This window comes from Phodopus roborovskii, unplaced genomic scaffold (genome assembly GCF_943737965.1).
Source record: "Phodopus roborovskii unplaced genomic scaffold, PHOROB, whole genome shotgun sequence".
NCBI lineage: Eukaryota > Metazoa > Chordata > Mammalia > Rodentia > Cricetidae > Phodopus > Phodopus roborovskii.
In genome coordinates, this window is record NW_026126511.1 from 48,086,256 (window position 1) to 48,099,209 (window position 12,954).

The 12,954-nt window shown below is 45.6% G+C and overlaps 1 protein-coding gene across 1 annotated transcript in view; it reads left to right on the forward strand.

Annotated features, from left to right (window-relative positions):
* The first annotated feature begins 10,973 nt into the window (after positions 1–10,973).
* The window catches only part of Extl3 (exostosin like glycosyltransferase 3), a 42,508-nt gene continuing 40,527 nt past the window's right edge, over positions 10,974–12,954 (forward strand). Inside the window, exon 1 of the mRNA XM_051195505.1 lies at positions 10,974–11,122. The gene's annotated coding sequence lies outside the window, so the exon portion shown is untranslated. The remainder of the gene's footprint in view (positions 11,123–12,954) is intronic.

Below are 12,954 nucleotides of genomic sequence, written 5' to 3' on the forward strand. Positions count from 1 at the left end.
ATTTTATTTAAAACCTAATAAAGGGACTAGAGCAATGGCTCAGTGGTTAAGAGGTTGCTGCTCTTATAAAGGACCCAAATTCAGTTCCCAGAACCCACATGGCAGCTCACAATCATCTGTAACTTCAGTTCCAGGGGATCTAATGCCCTCTTCTGGTCTCCTAGGGCACTGCACACATGTGGTACACATACATACATGTATGCAAATAATCATACATAAAGAAAGGCCAGCCATAATAACTTGTCTTTGCCTTTTTCATGTATCTGTGAGTGATAAAAACTTCATACACTGGGTGGTGGTGGCAGCACACACCTTTAGTCCCAGCACTTAGGAGGCAGAGGCAGATAGATCTCTGAGTTTGAGACCAGCCTGGTCTACAGAGTGAGTTCCAGGACAGTCAGGGCTACACAGAGAAACCCTGTTTCAAAACACAAAAGAAAACAAAACAAAAACCAATCAAACACAACCCAACTTCATCCTGTCTTGGCTTTTATCCTGTCCTGGTCCACAAACTGTCATTGGGAACTATCCAATAGCTTTAGAGATGACTGATAATCATGAGATAAAAGTGAAACGAGTGAATACCACCTTGAGGTGGTAATAAGCATTTGCTCCTGACCTGGAGGCAATAATTAAACATGAAATATAAATGATCTATCACTGTTTCAGCATATTTACCTATAGTCTTAGTTTCTCTCCTGTTACTGTGAGAAAATACTGTAAAAGCAACTCACTGGTGAGAGGATTTATTTCAGCTCACCCTTCAAGGTCCAGCCCATCATGGCAGAGAGGTCAAGGTGGCAGGAGGGTGAAGTAGCTGGTCACGTTGTAGCCACAGTCAGGAAATGGTAGCAACGAATGATTGTATGCCTCTGCTCAGCCCTCTCTCTCTACTTACAACACTCTAGGACCCTCTGCTTGGGAAATTGTCCTGTTCCACAACAACCCAATCAAGATAACCCTCCCCTGCATGTCCAGAGGCCCTTTTTTCCAGGTTATTCTAGAGTCTGTCAAATTGACAACACACATCATCATCATCATCATCATCATACATATATAACATGTATGAACAATATACATGCATAGTGACTTTTAGCAGAATTTCCACATGTACTTTATATTTCACATGAAGTTGATGCATTTTTGCTTTTTTGTGTCATTTCTGTCAAGTGTTCTGTTTCTGAGTGGTCACTGAGTCACCTTAGGGATAAGCTTCTCCTAATATGATGTAATCACACAGATCTGTAATGATGTAATTATGCATGTCTGTAAGATGATATAATTATGCACATCTGGAACATGATATAATTATGCATGTCTATGAGTGAACTTTCTTCATAAGAGATGAACTTGGGATAATTATAATTTTTCTCCTCAGACTGGTGAATTTGTAGAAATACTGTCACATATGGTTCAGATGTAGCCATGAAAATGTGACCATAATTTCTGGCTGGTGGTTTGGGTAGGGGGAGGGTTGGGGATTATTTTGTTCTGAGAGTTACTTGGCTCCTACATAGTCATGTTTCCACCATTGAGACTGAGAATTAATGTTAGTGATATTAATGAAAATGGAAAATTTCTCCAACAAAATCCTCCTGCAAGCCTTTATAAACTAGTTTAAAACCTACACATTTTTTTTTTCTGTTTGAAATTCTGGTTGGTGGATACTATTGGTTTTATACTCCATATAGAAGCTCCAGATGTTAACAAGCAACTCATCTTTTGATAGTGTACAGTGTGATTACTTTTGGAAACTGCCTGTTGAATTTTTATTTTATAGACATCTGAGTACTTGGCTGCTCATGCAGAGAACCTGAGTTCAATTCCAAGTACCCATGTCAGGTAGCTCAGAACCACCTGTCACTTCAACTCCAGGGATCCTCTGCCCTCGTCTTCTGGCCTCTATGGGCATCTGCACACATGGGGCATATATGCTCACACACACACACACACACACACACACACACACACACACACACACACACACACAAATTTACACATATAATTGTTTGTGTATTGCAGGCTGGCCTTAAAACTTACTAGGCAGCTGCGGCTAGCTTTGATACTGTGATCCTCCTGCCTCTACTCCCAAGTGATATGATTACAGGCATGGACCACCAGGTCCAACTTCACTGATGTTCCTTAAGAACCTCTGTATTGGAACACTCAGTCCTAAATGGGACATCTTCATTAAACCTTCCCCTCAAGGTTCAGGGTACTGTTCAGAAGAGGAAGCAGAAAGATTGTAAGAGCCAGAGGGGCTAGATGACTCCCAGGAAATAGTGCCCTTCAAACACAACAAATATGGCCTCACATGGACTGTATAGTAGCATTCATAGGGCCCTCAGAGGTTCAAACAAGGTGTGGTTCTACTGGTAACCAAGAACCTATGTGCAAATGATCCTCACTTGCAAAGGAAAAATAGTTTTCTTCAATAGAGTCTCCCTGGGGTGTGTTAACCTCACTTCAGGGTAGTTTCTTATCGGTCTTGCTTGTATATTTTGTTTTCTGTGTGTGTGTGTGTGTGTGCGTGTGCACACATATGCACGCACATGTGTGTGTTGTGTGCTTTGTTTTTGTCATTTGCTTGTTTTTTTAAAGAGAAAAAGGATGTGTGGTTTGGTGGGTGGGCAGGATCTGGGAGAAACTGGAGGAAGGAAAAGTGTGATCAGAATATATTGTCTGAAAAGTTTTTTGTTTTTCCGGTTAAAGACAAACAAAACCTCTGTGACATTTTGCTAAGTGTAAGGCCTTTTCCACAGAAGGTGTTTGTAGGTAAAAGGTATCGGGAGTAGACTTTTTAAATCTGTGGGTGACTTCCTGGTGTAAGGACAGGCTCAGAGCTGCATACAGATGTGGCACTGGAATGCAGCCACCACCCTGCTTAATTCTCCTTCTTTTCTCTGGTGATCGCTCCCGTTACACTGAGTCCTTCAAATGGATGGTGTTGTGGTGCATTTTGTCTGGTCGTCTTTGCTACCCAATGATTTAATTTAGGTTGGGTTTTTGGTGCCTTTGTGTTTGCTTTAGGGGGAACTTTGCATCATCAGACAGAACTCCCCGGATCATGCTTAGAAAATATGATTTTTTATATCTACTATTGATCCTAGCTAATGGAAATTCTTTTCCTTTTGAGGTGCTGGGAAGGAAATTTGGGATCAGGCAAGCTCTATACTACTGAGCTATATGTTCAGCTCCAGTATTATGACTGTTATTTGTTCAATTCAGGTTAAATGTCTTAATGCAGACAACAGTAATGAATTAGACTAAGGTTCCTGGAAGGAAGCTAGACCAAAACTTATTTTTTCTTAATCACAAGGCAATACTATGACATGGTGTTAATAACAATAGTGCTCTGTGTGTGTGTGTGTGTGTGTGTGTGTGTGTGTGTGTGTGTGTGTGTTCTGCAGTGCTGAGGACAAACCCAGGGCCTCCTCCTTCCCTTGGCAAAGTGTTTTACTAGCTGTGCCCCACCCTAATCTACAAATGGGTTTGTTTTTTTCTTCAAACAATAAAATGTGCTTTGGCTTGAAGCTGATGTTAACTTGGTGTTCTTGCCATAAATTGTCTGCTCACCACCCCAAATGCTCCTCCAATTTTGGCAGACAAAAACTAGCCACTTTTAAAAGGTAACATCAAAGCTGGGACTTTGAAAGTGAGCCATTTAGCCGTGTACTGATTGCTGGCCATAGAGCCTGGGGACTAACCTTTCTCTTTTTTGGCGCTGACACCCGGGGAAGAGAAAAGTGACCTTGAGCCCTAATCTAGAAATTGTCATGCATTGTTCTAATTATTCGCCACAAAATTGCCCAGTCACTTATATATAGAAGAGATCTTCAACAGTGGTTTTCAGCATTTTTTTTTTTTTTTAAAATCTGAGCAATTCAGATAGAAAAGTGGTTATCTGACTAAACTCACTGACAGCTCCTGAATCTTTGAAGGTTGGTGAGGTCACCAATGGCTTCCATGAGTCTGGCAGCTCTTGAGACCTTCTGCTATTAGTTTCTCATCAATAGGACTTACATCCAGGATTCTCTTGGGTTGATACCATTTGGGAAAAATAAGTCACCAGCAGGGACTCCCTAGGGAAACATTTTTGATGAAATCTGTACATACATTTTCTGGTGAGAGAATAGGTGTGTCTCTCTGTGAATGTGTCTTACAAATAATTTTATGTTTATTTATTTTATGTGTATGAGTGTATATACACACACACACACACACACACACACACACACACACACACACACACGCCTCATGTGCCTGCTGCCTAGAGAGGTCAGAAGAAGACACTGAACTTCTTGTAACTGGAATTACGGATGGCTGTGAGTGGATAAGTGGGTGCTGGAAGATGAGCCTAGGTCCTTTGCAAGAGGCATCCCTCTGGCATCCAGTTTTTGTTTCATATAGTTGTGCCATGTCTTGAGCCTTTCACATTCCTTCCTTCTCCCCCACCCCCACCCCATTTTTTTTCTTTTTATTTGAGACAGCATTTCTCTGTGTAGCTTTGGAGCCTGTCCTGGATATCTATCTGTTGACCGGGCTAGCCACAATCTCACAGAGATCAGCCTGCCTCTGCCTCCCGTGTATGTGCCACCAACGCCCGGTACCTTTCACATTTCTTTGACTCAAACTGTCAATCCCTTGTGAAGGAAATAGATGCTTATCCGACCAGCCTCTCTTAAAGTTTCTGCACTTGAACTCACTTAACAAACCAGACAGCTTAGTCTGATCCGTAGATGCAGCCCACAGTTCGCCTTGCATTCCTTAGCATTCCTCTTCCTGTTAAGATGTCAGGCCTTGGACCCAGGCTGTTCAAGTCTAACACCTGGCACTATCACTTACCAGGTTATAAGATTTGGAAACATAAGTTAACCCCTCTGGGCTTCTGTCTCCTTGACTGGGAAGTAGGAATAATCGCGATGCAGACTGTGTTGTGTTGTTCAAGTATTAAATAAGATGATTCATGACAAGTGCTCAGAGACATGTCAGCATGTAACTGCTCGTCAGTTATTTTCAGAAAAGAGTATTAATGATGCCAGTCGAGGCGTGCTCAGTTACCAGGAACAGAAGGCTCTTTGGGTTAAATGCAAATGACTTGAAGGTTTTCTTGGTAATAACTCAAGTGATTGTATCCAGCCCCCAAGACAGCTGGGACAGGTGGAAAATCCCAGAACTAAATGTTGACAGCGTCCAGGATGCTTCTTCAGTCTCCCATGGTGTTGTTCACTTCTCTCTGAATATTGTCTTTTTGCTTTCTGTAGAACGGCTTTCCTGATGTACCACTGTATATGTGTTTACAAACACCCCCAAGTCTATGTAAGATATTAGTTGAGCGGTCCTTGTCATGTTACTGCATCCCAGCGTGCTGCTCTCACATCTCCAGGCCAGATGGAATGAGGCTGTGCAGTATGTCAGCCTTTTCTCAGGACTGCTGGGACAGGCTGGCGCAGTAACTGGCAGCTCTGGGGTAACCACATGGCAGTACCCAAACTATGTACTAGAAATCTTTTCATTCAAGGGTGATACATGTTAATAAAAGGGCGACTGGATATATTATGACAAATTGAACACACCTACGGCCCCAGAGGGCAACCTAAGAACCCAACCCTGTAGCTGCGTGCCTTCCCACCATCCACTCTGAACAATGGATTAGCTTTTGCATGTTTTTAGACTTCAAATTTGGGAAATATGGACTATATCCTTATTTTGTATCTAGACCCTTTTTTCTTTTAAAAGCAGATTTTCCTCATATGTGTATGAGTGTCTCACCTGCATGTTTGTTTGTGTACTGTGCACATGCCTAGTACCTGCGGTGGTCAGAGTATGGGATTCCTCTGGTACTGGAACTCCGCAGGGATGGTTTGTGGCTCATCATGTGGGCACCAGGAGCTGATCTCGGGTCCTCTGCAAGAGCAGCTAGTGATGTTGCCTGCTAAGTCTTCTCTACAGCCCCTTAGCATTTTGTGCACATAGATTCCACATCAGTGTCTGATGCAGGTCTGTGGAGCACTTGCTCATGATTCTCTGTGACCATGCCGTGCTTTATCTGGCCTACTGCTGCTGGCCAATTAGGTAGGTTTCTATTTGTTAATCTTTTATAAAATAAGGAATCATATATCCCAGGTTATAACTGAGGAAGCCCTTTAACTTTAGATCTTCCTGCCTCTACCTCTCCATTTTGAGATTACAGGCCTGTACTACCACACACAGTCTATATGTGCTAGACCAGCACTCCACCAACCCAGCTACAAGCATTATATGAACTGAGCTACTTCCCCAGCCCTGTAAGCCCTTTTTGTCTCTTCTTTGTTATTTGTTTTTGTTTTTTGAGACAGGGTTCTCTGTGCAGCTCTGGCTGTCCTGGAACTTGCTCTGTAAACAGGCTGGCTGGCCTCAAACTTAAGGGATTGACCTGCCTCTGTCTGGGATTAAAGGTGTACACTGGTCTTTATAGTGATGCTGTGGCCTTCTGTTGAACTTGTTGATGTTGACTGTTTACCACCAGAAGCTTATGGAATATGTGTCAAATTATCTTCAGCCTGTGTAGTTGAACTGGTGCTCTCTTTGGATGTATCTGGGAGCCTCTTACCTTCTTCAGGTGACTATTATGGTGTGAGGGCACAGCCATGTTGTCAACACTGGGCAACTTTAAGTGCTCAGCTATTCAACTTCCCTCTGCTCTTTGGGCATAAACTCTATTTGTAGGTAGGTTTAGGGTGATCTGTTGCTTAGACTAAGTTATTGTTGGGGTGAACATGTGATCCAAGTTGAAGTAATCACATTTGTCTTCTGGGAATTTAAAATTAGGAACTTTAGAGGCAGAGTGCTGATGGCAGACCCTAGGTCACTGTTGGGGACCGGAGGCATAATGTATCAGTCCCTAATTCCTAATTTCCTATCCTAATTCCTGATGACAGATAGGGATCTCTGTATGTGATTATTGAATCACAGTGCAAACCTGTTTCTGATTACGTTCCAAAATATAGAGACAGTGTTGTCAAAGCTCCATTTATAGTGAGACCAGTGAAGGTTAGCTTTGTTGTGTGTGTTGTTAACTTCAGTTCCTTTCCAGAAGAAAGACAACACTGTGATTATGATCAGATTTCTGAGCCAGAAATTTTGGTGACAGCACAAGTCCATGGGAGAGGTAAAGGGAACTTGATCAAGGGAAGGTATTAGAATTTCAAAAGACAGCTGGTGGACACCGTGGGGTCAAGGTGTCATAGCTAGAGTTTCTATTGCTGTGAAGACACACCATGAACATGGCAACTCTTATATGGAAACATTTAATTGAGGTGTCCAACAGTTCAGAGGCTCAGTCCATTATTGTCATGGTGGGGAGCAAGACAGCATGCAGGTAGACATGGTGCTGGAAAAGTAGCCGAGAGTCCTACATCCTGCAGACAACAGGAAATTGACTGAGACACTGGGCAGTATCCTGAGCACTGGAAACCTCAAAACCTGCCCCCACAGTGATACACTTCCTCCAACAAGGCCACACCTCCTAAAAGTGCCATTCTTTAAGAGATTATAGGGGCCAATTACATTCAAACTACCACCAAATTCAAGTCTAAAGAGAGACATTGCAGATTATGCCAGGTTTGGGGTTTCTGTCTTAGGAAAGATGGAGGTAAAGTCATTATAAACTAGGGTATTCTGGGAGAGCAAGGAGGAAGGGATCGAGATGAATTCACTGTGGAAAGTAGTAAATTTCATAACCTGGTGAAATAACTAGAATGTTCTGGTCAAGAATGTAGGGTTCAAAGATAGATGGCTTGGAGTCCTGGCCTCTGCCCTGCACTCTGTGACCCCAGGCACCTGCTTCCTGGAACTTTCTGAAGTTTCACTTCCCCTTCCATGGAGTGGTATCTCCTAAGTGGATTTAAAACAAAACAAAACCCAACACGGGCATGGAAAGGGCACAACCTACTGCCTGGCAATTAAGTATTCATAAAATATGCTTTCACAAGATGTTGCGCTTGAAGGAAGCTAGGGCACCACTGCAAAACAAGGCCCAGGGTTCTGCAGTGAGGGAACTGTTTGTGGGTGGAGCTGGTACTCAAGCCACGCATAAAGTGGCAAGAAAGCCAGAGTCACACTGCTATTTTTTCACACCTTTTAGAAGAGGCAGGAGCTGGGGCAGGAGATTGTTGGAGAGGAAGGAGGAGGAGAAGCAGGCAAGAGCAGGCTGACTGTCATCTGAGGATGAGAGGTGCTGGGTGATAGCTGGAGAGCAGCAGCCACACCTAATGTCCAGAAAGTTCCAGGCGAACCTTTTTTCCTCCCTAAAGCTTAGGTAGAGTTACAATCAAGTAAGTTAGAGTTAGAAGCAGCAATGTGTTGTGTATTCAAATCCACAGGATGACTAAATCCTCCAGGCTGCTGCTGTTATCTGCAAGTCAGCTCTTGCCAGTATGGAGATGAACCAACCCCTGGAAATTCTTACTTGTCTCCTGTCCTTTCCCATTGCACATTGGGCTCTTCCTGCCTGCTGCTGCTGGAAGAAAGCCAGGTAGATGAACTGTTAAAGGAACATTCAAGCCAAGTGGACAAAGCTTTCCCCAATTTCAGTTCTCTGGTTTATAAAGTTTGCTCCTGCTTCCCCGACTTCCCTCAACAAATGGGAGGGGAAGAAGTTATATTTTATTATTGCAGTTGTGGTAGTAAGGCTCTTGGATATGTATGAGTATTTCTAGTAAAAGGGAGTGGAACAGGCTGGCGTTAATGGCAAAGAAAATACTGACACAGGGATATCTTGGCATCTTTGATGGCAGCAGACCCTTTCTCAGCAAGAGGCATTCAAATCCTTGTCTCTTAAATTCAAAGAGTGGAATTCATGGACCACAGAGGGTAGTTGTTTGAGTGGGATTCCGTTGAACTTTACTGCCTGGGAGTTAATGGGCTTTAGAGGATGGAGGAAGGGTGGCAGATAGGCTGGTCAGTCCAGTTTTCATTCCAGGCGTCAAGGTCCTTGCAGTTTGGTCCACAGTCTCAGTATGGTTTCTAGGAAAGGGGTATTCCTTTGGGGGTGAAAGCGATGGAGACCCCCTTCCTGGCATTTTCAGTCTCAGGCCATGGGAAAACTAGAGATACTTGGCTTAGGCACTTGGCTTAGGCATCTTTGGCCTCTGGCAAGGACAAAATTATGGACATTCCCCAAGGTCATTTCCAGCTTTTAGCCAAGAGAGGAGCCCCCCCCCCCAGTGCCTGGTCAATTTCTACCTTCTGATCTCAAACATAGGAGAAGAGAGTAACATATCTTCAGCAAGGAAGGGAGGAAGGATGGTGTTGGTTAGTTTTTTTGTCAACTTGACCCAAGGTAGAGTCCTCTGAGAAGAGGAAACCTCAGGTATGGTGGCCCACACACCTTTAATGCCAGCAGAATCAGGCAGATCTCTGAGTTCAGGTCAGTCTGGTCTAAGTAATGAGTTCCAGAACAGCTAGGGCTGTGTAGGGAGAGACCCTTTCTCAAAACATTCTCCTGCAAGTGGAGAGAGAGGAAAAGATGGGGGAAGGGGAAGAGAGGGAGAGGAAGAAACTCTTCTCTCAGACTGGGCAAGGTGGGGGGGTGGGGTGGGGTGGAGGGTGTGGTGGTGGTGGTGCTGGTGAGCATTTTCTCTATTAATGGTTGATATGCGAAGGGCCCAGACCATTGTGGGTGGTGCCACTCTTGGGCAGGTGGTCTCTAGTTGTATAAAGAAACAAAACTGAGCCAGCCATGGGGAACAAGCCAGTAAGCAGCATTCCTGCATGGCCCCTGCTTCACTGTCGACCTTGCAGGGTCCTGGCCTGCTTTTTCGTTTCTGCTTTGGCTCCTCTCAGTGATAGACTATGATCGGGATGTGTAAGCCTGATAAACCCTTTTCTCCCCAAGTGTTTTTGGTTATGGCGTCTTCCCACAGTGACAGAAAAGTAAAATAGGGCAGATGAGAAAGAGCAGAGCCTGACTTGGAGATGCATGGAAAGACCTGGAGAAGAAGGAAGGTACTCCAGGAAACAGGTTGCTAGGGTTTTTAAAGGTTGTTTTGCAAAGGGAATGGTTAACACCAACTGTCGGTTTTGGGAGTGGAATCCTGTTTTCTCAGCCTCCCTGCTCTGGGCAGTAGGCATGGGCTTTCCCAGGAAGGGCAGGTGGAAGGGTCAGCAGCTGTGAAACCATCTCTGGGGCACAGTTCTCCTTAAGGGGAAGAGACCACCCAAGCACAGGGATGGGTATTAGCCAACCTGGCTGGGTGTATCTGTGTTTTGCTGAAGAACGCCTGGGGTAATAATAGCCTTGTTCCGGTGAATTAAAATAAATATGTTGAAACAATGTGACTTTAATACAATTGTGAATTTTAAAAGATGATTTTAAGCCAGGCAGTGGTGCACGCCTTTATCCAAGCACTGGGGAGGCAGAGGCAGGCAGATCTCTGATTTTGAGGCCAGCCTGGTCTACAGAGTGAGTTCTAGTGAGTTCTACACAGAGAAACTCTGTCTCGAAACAAACAAACAAAAAAAAAAGATTTAAAACTATTTTCTAAATTAGCTCTGGTGACTCCACTTTAAGGATTGCTCCTACCTCCACCTCCATCTCTTTTTGAGTATTCTAGGGTTCTTGCCAATTCCCAAATTACAGGGGCTGGCTTCAAAGTATTTAAAAGGCATTCTTTTTAGTCCTCAAATTCTCAATAGATTAACCTGTTGTTTGTTTTTGCAAAGCCCCGAGGTTTTTTAAAAAGTGTTTTATAACTGTGGGTCATTGCTAGCACAGGGCACATCAGCAGGACACGGGTTTATTTTTTGGCTGAGGAGTTACCCGGATTAATGGGGCCCCACCTCAAGCCCGCATGCCTGACCCACCTCCGCAAGCCCACCGAGGCTCTGCCTCCACCTTCGGGCGCATCCGGAAAGTCACGAACACCTTTGCATTCTCTCCCAAAGCAAACGCAGGTTCGGCCATTTCCGTCCCTGGTCTTCGGCAAGTTCCGCCGTTGCCGGTCGGAAATGGCCGCCGGCCGGCAGGGGGAGCGGAGGATCCTGCGCGGCCTGGGAGGCGCGCAGCCGGCAGCCAGAGCGGCTTGTGGGAAGCGGAGTTTTGTGCAGGAGGCGGCGGTGGCTCGTCTCTGCCTGGAAGCTGGTAAGAGTTCGGGTGGCGTGGGAGCCCGAGGACCCGGGCAGGGCAGGAAGGGCTGGTGGGAAAGACCCAGCAACCTGGCGCGTGCGGCCGTGGCGGACAGGAGCGACAGTGGCTGTGCCTGGAAGCTGTTGCGGCGGCACAGCCGAGTAGGCCTGCCCCGCGCCGGGGGCCTCGCTCCGCTGGGGCCGGGCACTAGCGGCCCGCGGGAGCATCTCCTGTGGAAGCGCAGTCCCTACCTTCCCGGGCTCATTCCCACATCTGGCCGGCTCTCCCAGCACAGCTGTGCGGTGCGCTGCTGCCCATCGAGCTCTTCTCTCCAGGTGGCCACTTCCTGCCGGGGGTCCAGGTGCTGCTGTGCTCTGTGTCTGCCCTGGGCCTGGGTGTGCCGCAGCAGAGGGCTGAGGGATGCAGGTCTGTGCGCCCCGAATGGGGTGACTGCTCTGTAGGCGACATCCCCAGAACAGAGTCTTGGAGATGAAGCCAGCAGCACCGGGTGCTTTCCCTAGCTCCACAGCGAACCAGCTGCTTAGCCCTGTTGAAATTCGGTGGGTACCAGCTCCTCCCAGCCAGGATTGTTGCTGTTTAAATTCACAAGACTCTTATCAAGTCCTCTTCTTTTAGGGAGGATGAAATGCAGTGTGTGATTTCAGAGGTGGCTTTAGCGTTGCTTCTCTTCACTTTGTCTTGTTCTTTCAGTTTGGAGAGTCAGGCATTTCAACGCTGGTCTCCTTGATTCTCTCTATCCGTTTGTCCATCTGTCTGTCCCTCCATCTGTCTGTCCGTCCATCTGTCCGTCCGTCCATCCATCCATCGTTCCAACCACAGAGTTCCCTGTCTTCCCCTCTGGCCCAATGACTATAACTTTGTAGACTCTGGTATTGTGGTTCGCCCTGGGAAATTGATAATCTTGAGTGAAACTATGCTTCCTCAACAACTTATTCCAGTGGAGGACTTTTAAATAATTTGTGATGAAAGAAAAGCTGCTTTGCTCTTACTTGGTGAGTTAAACATACCCTTTCCTGTGAGATTTCCCAGCTCTTTGCCTGCAGGGAGCCTGAGGGTTGAAGTTAGTCTAATTACTTTCTGGAGGTGACCTAGAATTGTGAATCTTCAGAATTGTGTGGGTTTTTGTTTTGTTTGGTCGTTTGAGATGGGGGTGACACTGTAGCCCAGGCTGGCCATGAGTTCTTGGTGAGCCTGTTGCTTCAGCCTCTGTAGTGTTGGGATTGCAGGCAGAGCCACAGCATCCAGACCTTGCATCTTCAGAGTTCTTGAGACATGTGTTTGGTCATCAAAGGTGAGGAGTAGAACTAACAAAAAGAAGTTGTGGTGTGTGTGTCTTCATTCTCTCACCCTTCATTTTTCTAGAAGAAAAACATTATTAAATATTTGGTGTATGTTGGAACTTCTCAGTGACTAGGTCTGAGAGCTTTGTCTATGAGTGAAAAGACTCGGTGACCAGGTAGGAGAGAAAGGCAGGTTCTAGGAGAAGGGAAGGCCCAAAATATGCAACTTTGAGAAGAAAGTGTGCTGGCTGGAAAAGGGACTACGCTGTGTGAAGGTGCTAGGTCAGGGTGTCACGGTTTGCACCTATAATCCCAACACTAGAAAGGCTGAGACAAGAGGCTCACCATGAGTTCCAGGCCAACCTGGTACACGCTGTGAGTTCTGGCCTAGTGGTCAAAGGAGAGTTAACAGAAGGTGGTACAGGAGTTAGGAGCAAAGCTATTCTGTGCACCTGAGAATGACGGAATTTGTTTTTCACCTATAGAGCCCAGGGCTTCACATATGCCTTAGTGGCAAGCAGTCTACCATTTACCTACATCCCTGGC